At 43.7% G+C, this 18,128-nt stretch overlaps 1 protein-coding gene across 1 annotated transcript in view; it reads left to right on the top strand.

Annotated features, from left to right (window-relative positions):
* LOC311133392 (receptor-type tyrosine-protein phosphatase gamma-like) overlaps window positions 1–18,128 on the top strand; it is a gene marked incomplete at its 5' end in the record, with an annotated part of 269,130 nt that overhangs the window by 173,463 nt on the left and 77,539 nt on the right. The window lies entirely within an intron of this gene.

Genomic DNA, 18,128 nt, shown 5'->3' with positions numbered 1-18,128 from the left:
ATTTCTTAGGCAAGCATCCAGCCCCACCGGTTGCGCATACAGGTGCCAAAAAAAAAGTTTAGCCAAGCAACTAAATGATAAGGCTTGGTGGGAAAACCAGAGTAAATATAGGTAACCATTTTTATCGCTGGAGAGAAGTTATGGCCCTAAAAGGGCTGAAGTCTAATGCAGAGATGGCCTGTTTTCTGCTTGGCAGGTAACGTTACCAAGATGTGGCGCCAGCTAGCTAGCTAATGTTAGCTGTGATGTTTGTGAATGGAGAATCCGGGTTAGCTTTAGACTATCCAAATTATCTGGCTGTCTTGATAAATAACTAAGGTGTACATGGTATTTATGATCTAAAACCAGTCAGGATATTGACATAAGCATGTGTGTTTTTGAGAGCCATGATCATTTAGAACCTACTTACATTTTGCATTGGCGGCTAGCTAACGTTTCATGTGCATTTCTCTGTTTGAGAGTGATAGAACTGTAATGGCACTCGACTGTAACATTAGCAGCTGTAATGGTGCTCGGCAGTATAGTTGCCTCACCTTTTTGAGACTTCCAAGTGACTAACGTTGTTACTGAAACAATATTAGCTAGCTAGCTAACATTATATAGCTTGGTAGAGACTTGACAAGCAAGCGCACAAGCTAGGTTTTGTGACATACATTAGCAAGCTAGCTAGCTAGATATAATTTGACATACGTGATATAATAATTGGACATGCGCAAAATACATATATAATTTATCATCTTCTAGCTGTGAAAAGGCCCCACCACAATCCACTCCAAGGAAAGTGTTACCTCTGCCTGCTTAATTAAGCATTGGAGTGGCATTCAGCACCACACTGTCAGATAGGTGAGAACACATGCTTAATTTCAATAGGAGAATAGCTAGATAACTTTTTCCTGTTCCATTCAATGATGGCTATTGGGTAGCGTGAACTTTCTTGTGTGTGCATCATTTATGGTTGGTTTCTCTGTTTTTGTGTCCCTCTCTTTGTGCCTGCCTTCTTTGAGTAGCCTATGTGGGGGTGTATATCTGGTACTGTCATGTCTCTCTCTCTAGTATTCAACACTATATGTTTGGAGTATAACTGACTGTCTTTTTCTGAAGGGGGGATGAGTTACTGGAGGAGCGTGAAGTGGTTGAGCTAGATGGGAGCACCATGGAGGCAACAGAAGGCGTAAACAGGCTACACAGAAGTTTTTTTTTTCGTTAGCTATTCCGAGACATTATCACCCTATATGTGTATTGCCAATGTTGTACAGATCTTATTCAGTAATTATTCTTTTTTTTTCTATCACTTCTATTTGGCCTGATGAATATGAGCATCTCTAAAGACCCCTGCTGCTGGACCTCTCTTAAGACCCCTCTGAAGCCTCCACTATCAAGCAACTAGGAGACCTCCCTGCCTCCCTCCCAGTCCCAACCCCAAAACTGATGCAGCACTTTCTCCATGTACCAGGCCACACACACAGACTGATGACAGGAACATACACATGGACAGCTTAAGCTCTATGGCTGGCTGGTATAGTGAAGGAATGGGATGAAATGAGCATTGATCTAAAAATCCTTATGCTGTACAGAGGGCTTACAGTGCCAGACCATTTTCATAGGTTTACTTTGCTCTGTAAACATGGCCATACTTTTGAGAGTACATTACTTCATTAAAGGCCCACCGTCATCACATGATCACCCCATTCAATTTGCCAAGCAGCTCCTCCTAAACGGCTCACATGAGGTCATTTGAATGGGGAGATGATTAGACGACAGTGAGCCTTTAAACAGTTAGTTCAGTTTAAATCTATAGAGGTCTTTAGACAGCTAGAGCCATTGATCCACCTATGCTGCTATGTCTTACCCAGACCACCTGTCAGCCATAGCTCTATTAAAATATTCCTCTACTCCTCCCATCCTTGTGTTCATGGGGCTCTACCTGCCTCTAGGGCTGTATATTATTTCTGGGCTGACACACACAAATATTTTATTAATTGTTAGGTGACAAGTGACACAAGGTTCTGGATCAAAGGTGTTTTTGATCTGGTTATATTCTGAGTTTCTGTTTTAGCCATTTATCAGTTGACCATTTTTCCTTGGTACCTAAGGGTTAACTTGTGTTTGATCATGTTCACATTGCATCTGAAGTCCTTAAAGCTGGAATCAGCGAGTCGTCGGCGATCCCCAGGACGCACCTCTTCTTTTGTTATTTAATTTTGAACGAAACCCAACACTTACCTCTTTTTCTCACTTCTTCTCTTTTCGGGTCGAGTTGATATAGATCCAATACTAATGATGATGATGCTTGTTCAGTAGAACATTTCTGAAAACGTTGTCCCTGCTACCACATCTGTTTATCTGTTTATAGGTCTCCCGAGTGGCGCAGTGGTCTAAGGCACTGCATCGCAGTGCTAGCTGTGCCACTAGAGATCCTGGTTCGAATCCAGGCTCTGTCGTAGCCGGCCGCGACCGGGAGACCCATGGGGCGGCGCACAATTGGCTCAGCGTCGTCCAGGGTAGGGGAGGGAATGGCCGGCAGGGATGTAGCTCAGTTGGTAGAGCATGGCGTTTGCAACGCCAGGGTTATGGGTTCGATTCCCATGGGGGGGCCAGTATAAAAAATGATGAATGCACTAACTGTAAGTCGCTCTGGATAAGAGCGTCTGCCAAATGACTAAAATGTAAAAATGTAAAAAAATATCTACAACTAGTTAGCAGCTGACTACTCTGCTGTTTACATTCTAGCTCTCTCGCGCACGCTCATGCACGCTCCCTCTCATGCCCAAGCGCTCTCTCTCCCACTCACAACCATAGATTGTATATATAAACAACACAAGAAGCGGGGGGAAGCCTGGGGTTATGGACGACACGCTGATTACCACTTTAAATATGTAATTGAGTTCATTTGTCCAGGGGTAGTTATGTGTTTTATATCCCAGTTGAAAACTCCTCTGGAATATCGGTACCATAACCTAATGGTTTCACGCCACTGTCTTATTTCACTGTCTTATGTCTTATTTCAAATCAAATCAAATCAAATGTTATTTGTCACATGTGCCAAATACAACAGGTGTAGACCTTACAGTGAAATGCTTACTTACAAGCCCTTAACCAACAATGCAGTTTTAAGAAAGAATACAAAAAAAATCACAAAAAAATACAATATAAAATAATAGGAAATAAAAGAAACAAATAATTAAAGAGCAGCAGTAAAAATAAGAAGGATATATACAGTGGGTACCAGTACCGAGTCAATGTGCGGGGGCACAAAATAGTCAAGGTAATTGAGGTAATATATACATGTAGGTAGAGTTATTAAAGTGACTGTGCGTAGATAATAAACAGAGAGTAGCAGCAGCTTAAAAGGGGGGGGGGGGGGGGGGTAATGCAAATAGTCTGGGTAGCCATTTGATTAGATGTTCAGGAGTCTTATGGCTTGGGGGTAGAAGCTGTTTAGAAGCCTCTTGGACCTAGACTTGGCACTCCGGTACCGCTTGCCGTGCGGTAGGAGAGAGAACAGTCTATGACTAGGGTGGCTGGAGTCTTTGACATATTTTACGGCCTTCCTCTGACACCGCCTGGTATAGAGTTCCTGGATGGCAGGAAGCTTGGCCCCAGTGATGTACTGGGCCGTACGCACTACCCTCTGTAGTGCCTTGCGGTCGGAGGCTGAGCAGTTGCCATACCAGGCAGTGATGCAACCAGTCAGGATGCCCTTGATGGTGCAGCTGTAGAACCTTTTGAGGATCTGAGGACCCACGCCAAATCTTTTCAGTCTCCTTAGAGGGAATAGGTTTTGTCGTGCCCTCTTCACGACTGTCTTGGTGTGCTTGGACCATGTTAGTTTGTTGGTGATGTGGACACCAAGGAACTTGAAGCTCTCAACCTGCTCCACTACAGCCCTGTCGATGAGAATGGGGGCATGCTCGGTCCTCTTCTTTTTCCTGTAATCCACAATCATCTCCTTTGTCTTGATCACATTGAGGGAGAGGTTGTTGTCCTGGTACCACACGGCCAGGTCTCTGACCTCCTCCCTATAGGCTGTCTTGTCATTGTCGGTGATCAGGCCTACCACTGTTGTATCATCTGCAAACTTAATGATGGTGTTGGAGTCGTGCCTGGCCATGCAGTCATGAGTTAACAGGGAGTACAGGAGGGGACTGAGCACGCACCCCTGAGGGTCCCCCGTGTTGAGGATCAGCGTGGCGGATGTGTTGTTACCTACCCTTACCACCTGGGGGGAAGTCCAGGATCCAGTTGGAGAGGGAGGTGTTTAGTCCCAGGGTCCTTAGCTTAGTGATGAGCTTTGAGGGCACTATGGTGTTGAACGCTGAGCTGTAGTCAATGAATAGCATTCTCACATAGGTGTTCCTTTTGTCCAGGTGTGAAAGGGCAGTATGGAGCACAATAGAGATTGCATCATCTGTGGATATGTTGGGGCGGTATGCAAATTGGAGTGGGTCTAGGGTTTCTGGGATAATGACCAGCCTTTCAAAGCACTTCATGGAGGTAGCTCAGTTGGTAGAGCATGGCGTTTGCAACACCAGGGTTGTGGGTTCGATTCCCACGGGGGGCCAGTATGAAAATAAAAAAGAATAATGTATGCACTAACTGTAAGTCGCTCTGGATAAGAGCGTCTGCTAAATGACGTAAATGTAAATGTAATGTGAGTGCTACGGGTCAGTAGTCATTTAGGCAGGTTACCTTAATGTTCTTGGGCACAGGGACTATGGTGGTCTGCTTGAAACATGTTGGTATTACAGACTCAGACAGGGAGAGGTTGAAATGTCAGTGAAGACACTTGCCAGTTGGTCATCGCATGCTCGGAGTACACGTCCTGGTAATCCGTCTGGCCCTGCGGCCTTGTGAATGTTGACCTGTTTAAAGGTCTTACTCACATCAGCTACGGAGAGCGTGATCACACAGTCGTCCAGAACAGCAGATGCTCTCATTCATGTTTCAGTGTTACTTGCATCGAAGCGAGCATAGAAGTAATTTAGCTCGTCTGGTAGGCTCGTGTCACTGGGCAGCTCGCGGCTGTGCTTCCCTTTGTAGTCTGTAATAGTTTGCAAGCCCTGCCACATCCGACGAGCATCGGAGCAGATGTAGTACGATTCGATCTTAGTCCTGTGTTGACGCTTTGCTTGTTTGATGGTTCGTCAGAGGGCATAGTCCCGCTCCTTGAAAGCAGCAGCTCTACCCTTTAGCTCAGTGCAGATGTTGCCTGTAATCCATGGCTTCTGGTTGGGGTATGTACGTACAGTCACTGTGGGGACGACATCATCGAGGCACTTATTGATGAAGCCAGTGACTGATGTGGTGTACTCCTAATCCCGGAACATATTCCAGTCTGTGCTAGCAAAACAGTCCTGTAGCTTAGCATCTGCTTCATCTGACCACATTTTTATTGACCGAGTCACTGGTGCTTCCTACTTTAGTTTTTGCTTGTAAGCAGGAATCAGGAGGATAGAATTATGGTCAGATTTGCCAAATGGAGGGCGAGGGAGAGCTTTGTACGCGTCTCTGTGTGTGGAATAAAGGTTTTTTTTCCCTCTGGTTGCACATTTAACATGTTGGTAGAAATTAGGTAAAACAGATTTAAGTTTCCCTGCATTAAAGTCCCCGGCCACTAGGAGCGCCGCCTCTGGATGAGCGTTTTCCTGTTTGTTTATGGCCGTATACAGTTCATTGAGTGCAGTCTTAGTGCCAGCATTGGATTGTGTTGGTAAAAAGACAGTTACGAAAAATATAGATGAACACTCTCTTGGTAGATAGTGTGGTCCAAATAAAATAAAATAAAATAAAATTTTATTGGCCACATGCGCCAAATACAACAGGTGCAGACATTACAGTGAAATGCTTACTTACAGCCCTTAACCAACAGTGCATTTATTTTTAATAAAAAAGTAAAATAAAACAACAACAAAAAAGTGTTGAGAAAAAAAGTAGGGAGGCTATATATACAGGGAGGTACCGGTGCAGAGTCAATGTGCAGAGTCAACCGGCTAGTTGAGGTAGTTGAAGTAATATGTAAATGTGGGTAGAGTTATTAAAGTGACTATGGGTAGATAATAAACAGAGAGTAGCAGCAGCTTATCATGAGATACTCTACCTCAGGCGAGCAAAACCTCGAGACTTCCTTAGATATCATGCACCAGCTTTTGTTTACAAATATACATGGACCGCCACCCCTTGTCTTACCAGAGGCTGCTGTTCTATCCTGCCGATACAGTGTATAACCCGCCAGCTGTATGTTATTCATGTCTTCGTTCAGCCACGACTCGGTGAAACATAAGATATTACAGTTTTTAATGTCCCGTTGGTAGGATATTCGTGCCTGTAGTTCGTCCACTTTATTATCAAGCGATTGTAAGTTGGCCAATAGTATCGATGGCAAAGGCAGATTAGCCACTCGTCGCCGGCTCCTTACCAAGCACCCCAATCTCCTTCTGCGATATCTCATTTTATTTCTACTGCGAATGACGTGGATGAGGGCCCTGTCGGATGTCTGGAGCAAATCCTTCTCGTCCGACTCATTAAATAAATATTATTTGTCCAGTTCAAGCTGTTCTGATGTCCAGAAGCTCTTTTCGGTCATAAGAGACGGTAGCAGCAACATTATGTACAAAATAAGTTACAAACAATGTGAAAAAACACACAAAATAGCACGTTTGGTTAAGAGTCCATAAAACGGCAGCCAGCCCCTCCGGCACCATCTTCATATTTCACTGGGAATCCCATGTCTCCTTGAATTGCAAGGCTTGGAGTAAGTTCTCATTTACCTGCATAGACCTGGCACAAGTCATTGGCATTAACTGTTGTTTTGAGGGTGAAATTCGAACCCTAGGATGGTCAAAATGGTAACCATTTTTCAATATAGACAAACATTGTCTAAAATGTGTAAAATTATACCTTTGAAATGATATATCCAGAAAAAACTAATATGCAAACAAACTATTGTAACATTATTTATTCAAGCAGACATTCAGTTGTATAAACAAATCAAACCTGACATTTTCCCATTTCAACTTTGTTGTGTCGGGAGAAAGTGCAGTGATGACACTTGAGAAATAAACTAACAACCTTTAGAATCTTCAATGTGACATAGTGTGCCCATGTAAGAAGGTTTATGATGTCCTAAAGATGCACCTGGCAGGTGTTTGTGTGTGGAGAATACAAACTGAGGGAGAGGTTGTGTTCTGTTCACAGCAAGTGACATGATGCCATACTAATGTCATGCCAATAACTGTCTGGCAACGGACACTCTTTGGGCGTAACACTAGTATGGCATCATGCACACGCTTTGAGAATCCTAGCGCCCAGGGTGGAACCCAGTGTACTGTGAATGGGGATCAGGGAAAGTGTCCCTGATTCTCCAAACACAGCAGCTGGGGATGACAACTCGGTTTCCTACACCAAGAGCATCATGCTACAACATCACAAACTGTGTGTAGGCAGCATGCCGGTACTCCTGGGCGTCATCTCCAGGCTCTGCTGCATGAGCCACTGCCAACACGTCAACCCTATACCGCCTGTGCAAAAGTAAATATCTGTTGTCTAGGCCGAAATGTGGCAGCTGGCTTACACAGAGGTCTGGTCCCTGACCGCAACACTTCCTCTCTCTGTATGTAGGCATCTCCCTGCCGTTGCCACAAGTGCACCAAGGTGCACTAGTTTCTATTGCAAATTGAACAAACTGGATCATGAATTATTCAAGAAAAAATACTTTATTTTTGTTAAATGTATAGGCATTTTTTAAACATAATACAAACCTGTGTGGCAGCCATTCTTTCACCTCGGAGAGCAAAAAGCCTCTCCTCATCCTCATTTCTGTCTCTCTGCTGCCTGCCTCTGCCTGTCAGTCCTCTGCCCCTGGCTCTCCCTCTAGCCCTGCCTCTACCTGTCCGTCCTCTAGCCCTGCCTCTGCTTGTCCGTCCTCTGCCCCTGGCTCTCCCTCTAGCCCTGCCTCTACCTGTCCGTCCTCTGCCCCTGGCTCTCCCTCTAGCCCTGCCTCTGCCTGTCCGTCCTCTGCCCCTGGCTCTCCCTCTAGCCCTGCCCCTGCCTGTCCGTCCTCTGCCCCTAGCTCTCCCTCTCCCTCTAGCCCTGCCTCTACCTGTCCGTCCTCTGCCCCTGGCTCTCCCTCTAGCCCTGCCTCTGCCTGTCCGTCCTCTGCCCCTAGCTCTCCCTCTAGCCCTGCCTCTGCTTGTCCGTCCTCTGCTCCTGGCTCTCCCTCTAGCCCTGCCTCTACCTGTCCGTCCTCTAGCCCTGCCTCTGCTTGTCCGTCCTCTGCCCCTGGCTCTCCCTCTAGCCCTGCCTCTACCTGTCCGTCCTCTGCCCCTGGCTCTCCCTCTAGCCCTGCCTCTGCCTGTCCGTCCTCTGCCCCTAGCTCTCCCTCTAGCCCTGCCTCTGCTTGTCCGTCCTCTGCTCCTGGCTCTCCCTCTAGCCCTGCCTCTACCTGTCCGTCCTCTGCCCCTGGCTCTCCCTCTAGCCCTGCCTCTGCCTGTCCGTCCTCTGCCCCTGGCTCTCCCTCTAGCCCTGCCTCTGCTTGTCCGTCCTCTGCCCCTGGCTCTCCCTCTACCCCTGCCTCTTGCCCTGCTAGTCTGACTGCCATCAACATTTCCAACGCAACCTGTGTATACAATGAATGACGTTAGCTAGATGTTAGATGTCCTGCTATGTGAAATACTTTCTTACATACATTGGCTATTACAAAACAATTTGACAAGGTTGGAACATAGTGTCAAACTAACTTTGGTTTAGCAAACGTTAGCAAGGCTAGCAAGGGAACCGACAGAACACATCACAGAAAGTTGACAAATTGAAAGTACAACATTGCGATATGGTATTACAATACAAATACTTTTTGGAGTTTAACGTTATATTTCACCTCATCACTCGACATTCTGTGTGTCCAGTGGTTAGCTAGTAGACTCCTGCTGTACCTATACTTATGTAAACAAATCCACACGTTTTAGAACGAAAGGGTAGCGTGTGCAAATGGAGAGTGACTCTAGGCTTGTTAAGAAAGGGGGCGGGGGAGGGAAGGGGGAGGGTTGTTTGAAAATAGCCTGTTGTTGTAATTTGCCAAGCTTCCACAACATGGGAAAAAAATTGGGATATCGCCTTTAAAATCACACTTTATATATACATTCTAGTAGTTTAAAAGCAAGACATGTACAGCAGTCCAATACAATATTTGTGGCAGGAGTGGATTTGCACATTTAGGTGATGTCTCCATATTAGTGAATCTGTCATTGGTGCAGATGAAAACCTGAAAAAGCTGTTTTTGGACATCTGCATTCAGCTCTTATAGCATCTCATGGATGTTCGCTGTCTAAGACAGGTATTTTTCACAATTTCTATCTGTCACAAAGATGGATCGTCCTCTCTTTCTGCCTACAAATTTAGTTGAAATGTGGGAGCGGGGGCCACAGGTGGCTGGCGTCAATATTGACAGCAGTCACAACAAGGCCAACTGTCCTATTACAGGGTCTCTCTGCAGACCTGGGGAAACGAATGTCTTCAGTGTGATTTCTGTATTGCCAGATATTTGATTTTATGAATCTCTCTGGACACGATGTGTCATATATGAACTGGTGTTGTCCCTGGTCCATCTCTCCCAAATGGTGACCCCTAATGGACCCCTGTATCTGCTTTTAAAATTGTGGGCACATACGTACGCCTTGTATAACATGTAATCCCACTGTCTGTGAGTGATCTATTGTGTTCCTCTTAAACTGTTCTATCATATAATGAAGATATTTTCGCTCATAAAGCTTGCCATATTTCTATCAAGGCTAACGCTGGTGTTATTTCCATCTCCCTCTCTAGTAGTGAGCGAGTGAATGGCCCATACACATTCCTCACTGTAGTGTAGTGGGGGGGGGGTGAGTGAGTGAGTGAGTGAGTGAGTGAGTGAGTGAGTGAGTGAGTGAGTGAGTGAGTGAGTGAGTGAGTGAGTGAGTGAATGGCTTGTTGTTGAGATGAAAGAGAGGCAGGTTCATCTGGTGAGGGACTGTACGTCTTCTCACCTGGGAATAGGCTGACTGGATCCCCCCCCCCCCCCCGAGCAGTTTATTAGCGTCCCTGTCATCACTCAGTGTTAGAGAGGAGACTTAAAGAGAGAGAGAGAGAGAAAGAGACTCCTCAGCTCACTCAGCATGAGAAATTCTGTCCCTGATCGTGTGGTGTTTTTCCGAGACTCTGATGGCCACAGCCGTCTCTTCCCAAGGCCACGGTGTGTTAAAGGATGAGGGCCACCCCTGAGCTGAGGCATGGTGGGGGAGCACCAGTGTAGTACAGGTTAGCACAGCGCGTTAGCGTAGCGTAGCAGCCCACCGAATCAAATAAAGTGCTAACACAAACAACAGCTGCGGAATGAAATAGCGCACAGCTTCTTATCTCTGCTTACTACATAATGCATGCCTAACAAGACAAATGTCCTCTTGTTGTGCCATGCATTATTTATACAGCACATTCTCCACTATTTATAAATGACAGCTGAGCATCTGTGAAGTAATCACCTGAAGGGGGTGGCTGATGAACAGTGCGGTAAACCAAAAAGGAAGGGGTAAGCATCTCTGAATAATGGATGCTTCAATCAGCTTCTTCTCAAAGTCCTCATGCTTCTGTGAAAACTGTAGCCTCGGCTGAACTCTGACCATTTCACCTTGAAGCAGGAAGTCATTATATGTCTCACGGCCAGAAGAATAGTATCAGGGTTTTTGAGAGGGAGAGGAGGGCGGCTGGATGAAGAAGGATGAAGGGAGAGTACTTTCCCAGAATCATATCAAATAAACCTTTGAAGAAATTCATGAGGACTTGGAGTCTTCAAGTCTTGAAGAAATATTTGCATTGATCAAGGCTTTATATCCATATCAGCCCCCTGTTTTCACGCACTGCCGTACAAGGTCTCGCTGGCTTAGCATCTAATTCCTGCTCGCCTGTTAGCGTTCCCAAACACTGGCTCCCATCGCTAATGAAACTCCCAGGGCCTGCCTTCCCCTCGCAGGCTGGATTAGGACTCTGAATCAACAAAAGGCAAAAACAAATGATGAAAATAGAGAGCAAGAAATGTGTTTTTTATACCTGCCGTGCTCTGAGCGCTAATGTAAGCTGCCATGCCATTCCTTCCGCTAGCCTGTTAGCATAAACCGTAACCATAAAATGAGACTAAACGTAGCAGCAATACAGTGGAGTGTATTCAGCTTAGCCACAGTGGTAGTCTCCCTCCACATCACCTTTCTCTGCTTTGAGTCCCATGCAGTAGATGCTAAGCAACGCCTTAAGCACACTATGCATTGTTAATCCCTCAGCTTTGATTTGGCTGCCATTTGTGTCTTGCAGTCTCAGTGGTATTATGAGGTATGCCAAGAAGGCCAGTCTCCCACAGGATGCCCTAATACTTAGTGTAACCTTAGCATCCTGGATGCAGACTTGTAGAATTTCAGAGGGAGTGCCAACAACCTTGTAAAAGCACCAAGCAACACATCTCTTAAAATCTCCAATATCTCCCTGAGGAAACAAACTACACAGGGAGGGGAAATAAACTGTGATAGACCAGCCAATTGTTCAAGGGTCAAAGACTTTGGCAGAGTGTCCGACCTGAGAAATGTCAAACTAAGTCAATGCATTAAACAGGCCTGGTGTATTTAGTTTGAAATGTCTCAAGTTTCAGACTTTGCTGAAGACGTTAAGATGACAAACCAGGCCAGTTGAGTGCTTCTTCGAAATGAGACAAAAATCTTCTGTGAAAGGAGGAGTAGAAACGATTCTGAAATTCAATGATGGTAAGAAATTGGTTTGACAATGGGAGCATTTATTTAAGGTCATATTGATTCATTAAATGTGGGTCTATTCAGACAAATTTGAGAATACCAAAAATATACCCCTCTGTCAGTTCCCACTTTATTTCAATAGAGAATGATGAAATAACAATGGACTTGCAGAGACAATTAGAAGTGGCTGAGAAGATACAGTGCCTTCAGAAAGTATTCATACCCTTTGACTTATTCCACATTGTTGTGTTACATCCTGAATTCAAAATGGATTCAATATAATTTTTTGTCACCGATCTACAATATTTGCACATTATTCTTTTAAAAATTCTTCAAGATCTGTCATGTTGATTGTTGGTCATTGCTAGACAGCCATTTTCAAGTTTTGCCATAGATTTTCAAGCTGATTTAAGTCAAAACTGTAACAAGGTCACTTAGGAACATTCAATGTTGTCTTGGTAAGCAACTCTAGTGTAGATTTGGCCTTGTGTTTTAGGTTATTTTCCTGTTGAAAGGTGAATTTGTCTCCCAGTGTCTGTTGGAAAACAGACTGAACCAAATGTTTGTTATGTCTCCCAGTGTCTGTTGGAAAACAGACTGAACCAAATGTTTGTTATGTTACAGCCTTATTCTAAAATGGATTAAATTAAAACATTTCCTCATCAATCTACACACAATACCTCATAATGACAATGTGGAAACAGGTTTTTAGAAATGTTTACAAATGTATTGAAAATGAAATATTGAAATATCTCATTTACATATGTATTCACACCCCTGAGTCAATACTTTATAGAAGCATTGGCAGCGATTACTAAGAGCTTTGCACACCTGGATTGTACAATATTTGCACATTATTATTTTAAAAATTCTTCAAGATCTGTCAAGTTCATTGTTGGTCATTGCTAGACAGCCATTTTCAAGTCTTGCCATAGATTTTCAAGCTGATTTACACTACCAGTCAAAAGTTTGGACACACCTACTCATTCAAGGGTTTTTCTTTATTTTTACTATTTTTTACATTGTAGAATAATAGTGAAGACATCAAAACTATGAAATAGCACAAATGGAATCATATAGTAACCAAAAAAGTGTTAAACAAATCAAAATATATTTGATATTTAAGATTCTTCAAATAGCCACCCTTTGCCTTGATGACAGCTTTGCACACACTTGGCATTCTCTGAACCAACTTCATGAGGTAGTCACCTGAAATGCATTTCAATTAACAGGTGTGCCTTCTTTAAAGTTAATTTGTGGAATTTCTTTCCTTCTTAATGCGTTTGAGCAAATTAGTTGTGTTGTGACAAGGTAGGGGGGGTATACAGAGGATAGCCCTATTTGGTAAAAGACCAAGTCCATATTATGGCAAGAACAGCTCAAATAAGCAAAGAGAAACGACAGTCCATAATTACTTTAAGACATGAAGGTCAGTCGATACGGAAAATGTCAAGAACTTTGAAACTTTGAAAGTTTCTTCCAAGTGTAGTCGCAAAAACCATCAAGCGCTATGATGAAACTGGCTCTCATGAGGACAACCACAGGAATGGAAGCTGCAGAGGATAAGTTCATTAGAGTTACCAGCCTCAGAAATTGCAGCACAAATAAATGCTTCACAGAGTTGAAGTACCAGAGACATCTCAACATCAACTGTTCAGGGGAGACTGTGTGAATCAGGCCTTCATGGTCGAATTGCTGCAAAGAAACCACTACTAAAGGACACCAATAAGAAGACGAGACTTGCTTGGGCCAAGAAACACGAGCAATGGACATTAGACTGGTGGAAATTTGACCTTTGGTCTTGAGTCCAAATTGGAGATTTTTGGTTCCAACTGCTGTGTCTTTGTGAGAAGCAGTGTGGGTGAACGGATGATCTCCACATGTGTATTTCCCACCGTAAAGCATGGAGGAGGAGGTATTATGGTGTGTGGTGCTTTGCTGGTGACACTGTCTGTGATTTATTGGTTGAGAGAATGCCAAGAGTGTGCAAAGCTCTCATCAAGGCAAAGGGTGGCTATTTGAAGAATATCTTTAACACTTTTTTGGTTACTACATGATTCCATATGTGTTATTTCATAGTTTTGATGTCTTCAATATTATTCTACAATGTAGAAAATAATAAAAAATAATAAAAAATGTTTACATAAGTATTCAGACCCTTTGCTGTCAGACTCGAAATTGAGCTCAGGTGCATCCTGTTTCCATTGATCATCCTTGAAATGTTTCTACAACTTGATTGGAGTCCACCTGTGGTAAATTATATTGATTGGACATGATTTGTAAAGGCACTCACCTGTATATATACTTTTAACAGTTAACAGTGCATGTCAGAGCAAAAACCAAGCCATGAGGTCGAAGGAATTGTTCGTAGAGCTCCAAGACAGGATTGTGTCGAGGCACAGATCTGGGCAAGGGTACCAAAACATTTCTGCAGTATTGAAGGTCCCAAAGAACACAGTGGCCTCCATCATTCTTAAATGGTAGAAGTTTGGAACCACCAAGACTCTTCCTAGAGCTGGCCGCCCGGCCAAACTGAGCAATCGGGGGAGAAGGTCCTTGGTCAGGGAGGTGACCAAGAACCCGATGTTCACTCTGACAGAGCTCCAGAGTTCCTCTGTGGAGATGGGAGAACCTTCCAGAAGGACAACCATCTCTGCAGCACTCCACCAATCAGGCCTTTATGGTAGAGTGGCCAGACGGAAGCCACTTCTCAGTAAAAGGCACATGACAGCCCGCTTGGAGTTTGCCAAAAGGCACCTAAAGGACTCTCAGACCATGAGAAACAAGATTCTCTGGTCTGATGAAACCAAGATTGATCTCTTTGGTCTGAATGCCAAGCGTCATGTCTGGAGGAAACCTGGCACCATCCCTTTGGTGAAGCATGGTAGTGGCAGCATCATGCTGTGGGGATGTTTTTCGGTGGCAGGGACTGGGAGACTAGTCAGGATCGAGGGAAAGATGAACGGAGCAAAGTACAGAGAGATCCTTGATGAAAACCCGCACGAGAGCGCTCAGGACCTCAGACTGGGGCAAAGGTTCACCTTCCAACAGGACAACAACCCTAAGCACACAGCCAAGACAACACAGGAGTGGCTTCGGGACAAGTCTCTGAATGTCCTTGAGTGACACAGCCAGAGCCCAGACTTGAACATTTTACATTTACATTTTAGTCATTTAGCAGACACTCTTATCCAGAGCAACTTACAGTTAGTGAGTGCATACATTATGTTTCATACTGGCCCCCCGTGGGAAACGACCCCACAACCCTGGCGTTGCAAACACCATGCTCTACCAACTGAGCTACATCCCTGCCGGCCATTCCCTCCCCTACCCTGGGCCAATTGTGCGCCGCCCCATGGGTCTCCCGGTCGCGGCCAGCTACGACAGGGCCTGGATTCGAACCAGGATCTCTAGTGGCACAGCTAGCACTGCGATGCAGTGCCTTAGACCACTGCGCCACTCATTCGAACATCTCTGGAGAGACCTGAAAATAGCTGTGCAACGACGCTCCCCATCAAACCTGACAGAGCTTGACAGGATCTGCAGAGAAGAATCGGAGAGACTCTCCAAATACAGGTGTGCCAAGTTTTTAGCGTCATACCCAAGAAGACTCAAATCTGTAATCGCTGCCAAAGGTGCTTCAACAAAGTACTGAGTAAAGGGTCTGAATACTTACAATTTCTAAAAACCTGTTTTTGCTTGGTCATTATGAGGTATTGTGTGCAGATTGATGAGGGGAAAAAAAACAATTTAATCAATTTTAGAATAAGGCTGTAACGTAACAAAATGAGCAAAAAGTGAAGCGGTCTGAATACTCCAAATGCACTGTATGTTTTATTTGACTCAGCATTCCATGATGTACACGAAGGCATTGTTGGAAGAATAGTTGGATGCAGTTCAATGCATGATTAATATAATTCACCAATACATTTCTTGGTAGTCCAAAAAATACTGCTATCAGGTTGTAAATCACAGCTGGCCTGGTACATTGTTTGTTGCCTCCATTCGGGATGCACTGTTTCAGTTTCCATGACTCAATATTTTGGACAAAAACGTCTGGGAATGTTAATAAAATCAAACTAGGAAGGGCAATAATCACAAGTCAATGATAATGTGGCTAATAGGCTGGTGTATCGGTGTATCTATTTATGTAGCAAGCTAAAAACACGGAGCCTAACATTAGCTAGCTAGCTGCTAGGAGGATGTCATGTCATGTCATTGGAGGAGTGGGTGAGTGACTGACTTTTTCCCCTCATATTGTTTTTTGGTGTCAATACACAGCTAGAGATGCAGGTGTCATTTGGTTAGCTAGCAAAAACTTGAAGGACTGTTATCCAGTTAGCATATCTCTTGCGTTTGCAAATTCACTCTGGCTATCTACTCCGATTTCAGAGCACTCTCGTCTGAATTTGACTGGTGTCAGTAAACGTAGGCAAAAAAAGTAATAGTTAGTCACGAATGCTCTCGTTAACCTGTAAACAGCCACGCTAGCCAGCTCTGATAGGCTGAGTAAAATGGTCAGAGTGAGGTGTTCTCTCATTTGTATCTCGAAAATCCATCCAACTTGAAGGAGCTGGAGCAGTTTTGCCTTGAAGAATGGGCAAAAATCCCAGTGGCTAGATGTGCCAAGCTTATAGAGACATACCCCAAGAGACTTGCAGCTGTAATTGCTGCAAAAGGTGGCTCTACAAACTATTCACTTTGGGGTGGTGAATAGTTATGCACGCTCAAGTTTTCTGTTTCTGTTTGTTTCACAAAAAAATAATATTTTGCATCTTCAAAATGTTGTGTAAACCAAATGATACAAAACCCCAAAAAATACATTTTAATTCCAGGTTGTAAGGCAACAAAATAGGAAAAATGCCAAGGGGGTGAATACTTTCGCAAGCCACTGTACCATATCATTTTGGTATGTTCTCTATAGTTATGTACTTGAAAATGTATCAATTGACCAATTCGGGACATTTGGGCAGACTTGATACAAAATAGTATTGCAATGCTTCACTGGATCAATCTGAAACTTTGCACACACACTGCTGCCGTCTAGTGGCCAAAATCTAAATTGCGCCTAAACGGCAAAATTGAAAAAAAGGGTCCGGTCCTTAAGAGGTTAAGGCGAGGCATCTTAACTTTAAGATTCATATCACAATGACGTTTTACCAGTTGAATATAGACACCAATTTAAGACTTTTTGTATTTCAACTTTTCAGAAATATTGTATTGAAATATGCAAATGAGGCGATATCTCATAAAATATGTGCATATTTGTATATACCGCAATTCAATTTTTCTAGACACTGGATGACAGTCAGCCTAAATATTTTGGTTTCATTTTGTTAAGACACTCCAGGACCAGATTTTTGGATATACACTACCGCTCAAAAGTTTGGGGTCACTTCGAAATGTCCTTGTTTTCGAAAGAAAAGCAGAAATACAGTTGAGACATTGTTAATGTTGTAAATGGCTATTGTAGCTGGAAACGGCTGATTTTTAATGGAATATCTACATAGGCGTACAGAGGCCCATTATCAGCAACCATCTGTCCTGTGTTCCAATGGCACGTTGTGTTTACTAATCCAAGTTCATCATTTTAAAAGGCTAATTGATCATTAGAAAACACTTTTGCAATTATGTTAGCACAGCTGAAAACTGTTTTACTGATTAAAGAAGCAATAAAACAGGCCTTCTTGAGACTAGTTGAGTATCTGGAGCATCAGCAATTGTGGGTTCGATTACAGGCTCAAAATGGCCAGAAACAAATAACTTTCTTCTGAAACTCGTCAGTCTATTCTTGTTCTGAGAAATGAAGGCTATTCCATGTGAGAAATTGCCAAGAAACTGAAGATATCGTACAACGCTGTGTACTACTCCCTTCACAGAACAGCGCAAACTGGCTCTAACCAGAATAGAAAGAGGAGTGGGAGGCCCCGGTGCACAACTGAGCAAGAGGACAAATACATTAGTGTCTAGTTTGAGAAACAGACGCCTCACAGGTCCTCAACTGGCAGCTTCATTAAATAGTACCCGCAAAACACAAGTCTCAACGTCAACAGTGAAGAGGCGACTCCGGGATGCTGACCTTCTACGCAGAGTTGCAAAGAAAAAGCCATATCTCAGACTGGCCAATAAAAAGAAAAGATTAAGATGGGCAGTCTGAGATATGGCTTTTTCTTTGCAACTCTGCCTCTATACAAGTCTGGAGTATATACTGTATCTAAGGATAACCACACAAAATGTGGTGAATGCAAAAGTTCATAAAAATTAGTTGGTGTGAGTGACTGGTGTTTGTTCTGTCTGGTTTATGCAATTTGCACTAATTCATGATAAGTTTAGCTAATTCGTAAGTCATTTTTCACTATGTTCCTT

This window comes from Coregonus lavaretus (assembly GCF_964263955.1).
Source record: "Coregonus lavaretus genome assembly, chromosome: 8".
In the NCBI taxonomy this organism is placed as follows: Eukaryota; Metazoa; Chordata; class Actinopteri; order Salmoniformes; family Salmonidae; genus Coregonus; species Coregonus lavaretus.
This window is presented reverse-complemented; position numbering and strand designations above follow the sequence as displayed.